The following is a 4,639-nucleotide window of genomic DNA, read 5'->3' on the forward strand; positions in this document are numbered from 1 at the left end:
CGGGGGCTCAAGAGGGAAAGTGAAGCATGCGATTGGCGCAGAGCATGCATGATTGATCACCCGCAATGAATGACGTTCCATACGAAGCATCGGGTAATTACTCGAGGGATTAATACCTAAACTAGCGTGCGCGAACAGGAGACTGCCTTGGTCTTGGTGATTCGGTCGGTGGGCCTTATAAACCCGGACGGAGGGAGTACTATTTATGTTATCTCCACTATGGCCAGCCTTAGTGTGCTTCGCTTTTGCAGTTAAGTATTACACCTTTTGATTGCTTGGTGCTCACTTTAGTCAAGTAGACCTCGTCGTACATGTTACTTTTTTTTTTTTTGAGACAAACATGTTACTTCCTCCGTCCGGGTTTATTGGGCCCTTAAGCACGAGAGGGGCGTCCGTATTTATAAGGCCCCCTTCTTCCGAGTACCAAGGAAAATTAATTGGGAACCTTGGATGCTTGCGAGAAAAGTGCATGAGGCAGCATTATCAAGGAAATAATTGATATACAAACGCTGCATGCATAGAGATTTTCCGCTTCGGTTGCAGCTCCGTCTGCTAGGCCCGCAGGAAATAAATTCGCAGACGTTGCATGCGGGGGCTCAAGAGGGAAAGTGAAGCATGCGATTGGCGCAGAGCATGCATGATTGATCACCCGCAATGAATGACGTTCCATACGAAGCATCGGGTAATTACTCGAGGGATTAATACCTAAACTAGCGTGCGCGAACAGGAGACTGCCTTGGTCTTGGTGATTCGATCAGTGGGCTTTATAAACCCGGACGGAGGGAGTACTAGTATATTGCTACTGGCTAGTGCGGCCACTTAGTTTAATGCTGTTTTGTTTAAACACTAAAATCCATGATAAATGGGAAATGTTTGTATACGGCGAGCCGGCCGAAAACTGTGCCGGTCGGGCGCGCGCCGTGCGATCCCGTGCCATCCAGCGGCCCGCGTCGCGCTCAGGTAAGTTGACTAGTCACCTGGGCCCGCCACAATCCCTTCCCCTTCTATTTTACTTTCTTCTCTCGCGATGGCACTATCATCTTTTTCCTCTGGTTTTCTTTCTTCCTCTCGTTCCTTCTTCTCTCTCCTGTGGGGCATGGCGAGGCACACCACCGCTGCCACACTTCTATCTCCATTGGCACGGGAGGTCACATCACTGCAAATTTGAGCGCTCACGGCTCCTGCGAGAGGAGGCGGGCGCTGTTTGTGGGGGCAGGTAAGCGAGCTACAACCAGCAGCCAAAAGAGCTGCGACCGGCGTCCATTTTTGCTGGAACCAGCTTGTGGCGGATCTGGGACCTCGGGAAGACTAAGTTGCAACCAGAGCTGCCCCGAGCTACATCCGTTGCCGTAAAAAGCTACATGCAGTAGACAAAAAAGCTTCAACTGAACATTGGCAAACTGGAAAAGTTGGAACCGTTGAAAGAAAAGCTTCAACGGTAGATTGAAAAAGCTTCAACCATGGATTCAAGAAATCTTCAGCCACCATTGCACAATCAGGGGAAATGTTTCGCAACGAGCATCCTTTTTTGTTGGAACTCGCAATTTTTTTTGCTACGATCAACTTACCGAAGTTTTTTGCTAGTTTAGAGACTTTTTGCTGGAACAGGCGTTAAATTTTGTTGGAACCAACTATTTTTTTGCTTCAACCGGTTAATGGAGGTTCTGTTTGCTGGAACACGACCATGGATGCTGGAATCGGTGTCACCGGCGTGACGGAATGTTGCAACCAGCTGTGGGGATTGCTGGAACCGGTGTCCACGTTTGCTGGAACCGGCTTTCTTCCTCGAGATGATCATGGAGGTGCATCGGGTTCTAGATCGGGAAGGGTGACCGCGAATGGCCGAGCAATGTCGACGAGGAGCTAAGCTGTAAACAGAGGACGAGGCAGAGCTGCAATCATCGAACGGGACGGGATCTTAATCTTGTGGCGCAGGGGCTGCATCCGTTTTTTTGAAAGATACAGGGATCTGAGCTGTTGCGGTTATTGGGGGCGGTGCCGGGATGCTGCCGGAGGTCCTTCATCGGCCGGCAGGGTTACCGCTCGTGCCTCGCGAGCAGGAGTTGCACGTCGCCCTCCGATGGAGGTGGAGCTTTACTTGCCGTCGTTTTTAGAAGAAAGCTTTTCTGGGTGGGGGAAGATCGAACGGTTTCTTTTACGCCAATCAGGCGGTGTAGGTTCGACCGGCCCAAAGTTTGGGCCGGCGCACCGGCGCCCAGTACTCGCCTTGATAAATACCCATCCTAGATCCCTCGACCTGCTCATACCCCCAACTTAGCTAGACAGTTCACCATGGCAGATGCTCAAACTGAGAGTAACCACAAAGCCGGTGTATTAGAGGGGGAGGAGATGAGAGCATTGTTCCACAGACGCAAGGTTTGTGGGTGCGGTATCAAGGCTGCTGGCTGAGACCCCTGGCCGTGCAGAGCGTCAAGATCGTGCAGGAGCAGTTCGAGGCGCGCCCCGACGACATCCTCCTCGTCACGTACCCAAAGTGCAGCACCACCTGGCTCAAGGCCCTCGTCTTCACCATCACCAACCGCTTTCGCCACGCCATCACCGGCGACGACCACCCGCTGCTCACCCACCACCCTCAGGACCTCGTGCCATTTCTCGAGATGCCCTACCGTCAGCTCCACCCTCTCTCCGATCTCGAGAAGCTCCCCTCCCCAAGGCTCCTCTCCACCCATTTTCCGGTCACGCTGCTGCCTCCGTGCGTGGTGACCCTTGGTTGCCGAGTTGTGTACTTATGTCGCAGTCCCAAGGATGTGCTCGTGTCTTTATGGCACTTCATCTACAAGGTAAACAAGAACTACTCCATAGATAAAGCATTTGAGTTGTTTTCCAAGGGAGAATCCTCGTATGGGCCTATATGGGAACACAATCTTGGGTTCTGGAAGGAAAGCATATCAAACAGCGATAGAGTTCTCTTCTTGAAGTATGATGAGATGATGGCCCAGCTGGTCAAGCATGTCAAGATGCTCGCCGAGTTCCTCCGTGTTCCCTTCACGGAGGAGGAGGTGAGATGTGGAGTTGTGGAGGAGATCGTGCACTTGTGTAGCTTCGATAAGCTCAAAAGCATGCCGGTCAACTCATCCGGTGTATCTGATAGGATTGGCGGGGAGCCAATGGAGAATTCTTCCTTCTTTAGGACTGCCAAGGTTGGTGACTGGGCAAATTACTTGACTGAAGAGATGGCAAAGAAGTTGGATGGCATTGTTGAGGAGAAGTTGAGCGGGTCAGATCTTACATTTTGACATCTTGATTATTGTCATGATTAAGTACGTGTGTGCTAAGGCTATGTGCATCACTCGATGCGCAAGTCGAGAGTGTTCCCCTCTTTTCAGAAAGAAGTATGTATTTGCTTGTGCAAGCCAAATGTAAGTCCTTAACAATAATGGGAAAGACTACGTACTTTCATATTTTAGTAACATTTTGTTTCGTCTTCATTGACGCTGCTCTTGTTTTGAGATATGAGCAATTATTGGAAGGCAACTACAATATTTGTCGTGAGATTTATAAATAAGTAATACTTAGATGCGAATTTTTGGGACATGATACCACGCGAGGATGTTATCCTGACCGACCATTGGTGCTTTTTTTTTTGCATCGAAACATTGGGGAGCTTTATTGCTTTAACAAGGTCCTGTTACAATCAGCACGAATGCTGCTAACTAGAAAACTCGGGCATTCCTCGAGCCAGCACTCGGAGACCGACAAGGTACATACGTGCTTTGCACAGAGGTCTGCCACACTATTCCCATCCCTCAGGACATGCCTAACAGAAAAGGAAATAAAACTTGAAGATTTCTCCCCTATCTCATCTAAAATAGGCGCTACAATGGAACGAGCATTGTTGCGCGAAGCCCAGAGGTTCACAACCTCCAGACAGTCCACTTCCATCACCACATGAGAAAAACCCCAGAGTTGTGCAAAAATTACACCCTCTCGGAGGGCTAAAGCTTCGGCAATCAGTGGATCAGTTACCCTGACGAACGGTTTGCTCCAAGCTCCGACGAAGGATAGGTGAGAACGAGCCACACCACCGCCTCCTCCAGAGTGATTATCAGTACTAATGGCCCCATCAGTATTTATTTTAACCCAGCCAACATCAGGGGGCCTCCAGCACTGTCCATCAGGAATACCACGTCTCCACATGGGTATCTCAAGCATCAACAGGTCATCCCTGACCATTTTCACCGATTGAACCGGATCAAAAACAGGTTGATCATGTGTCCATCGGTTGCGCGATGTCCATATCGCGTGCATAACTGTAATAAGTTTCCCTCGTCATGATCCAGAATAATACCATCCAGTACAATGTCCCGTGCCCAATTTGACGGATGCAGGTTTGGCAATTTGATGTCCAGAATCTCTTTTGCAGCCCTCCAATATTGCCTTGCATGCGAGCAGAACATTAACACATGTTGAAGATCCTCCGTCATAGCTTGACAGAGGTCACAGCGAGCCAAAGTTCGAATATGACGGTGCTGCAGAGTGGCATAATCAGGGAGAATCCCCCGGAGAACACGCCACCAGAATACACGTACTCTTGGTATAACCTTGAGTTTCCACACAGCTCTCCATAAGTGTCTATCCGGCGATGATGGTCCCGCTACCGTCCCTTCCTCTGGGGCTA

The 4,639-nt window shown here is 49.9% G+C and overlaps 1 pseudogene; it reads left to right on the top strand.

Moving 5' to 3' along the window:
• Positions 1-2,349: 2,349 nt before the first annotated feature.
• Positions 2,350-3,277, top strand: LOC123066219 (cytosolic sulfotransferase 5-like; annotated as a pseudogene).
• Positions 3,278-4,639: the final 1,362 nt, after the last annotated feature.

The sequence above is a fragment of the Triticum aestivum genome, chromosome 3B (genome assembly GCF_018294505.1).
Source record: "Triticum aestivum cultivar Chinese Spring chromosome 3B, IWGSC CS RefSeq v2.1, whole genome shotgun sequence".
NCBI classification, from domain to species: Eukaryota; Viridiplantae; Streptophyta; class Magnoliopsida; order Poales; family Poaceae; genus Triticum; species Triticum aestivum.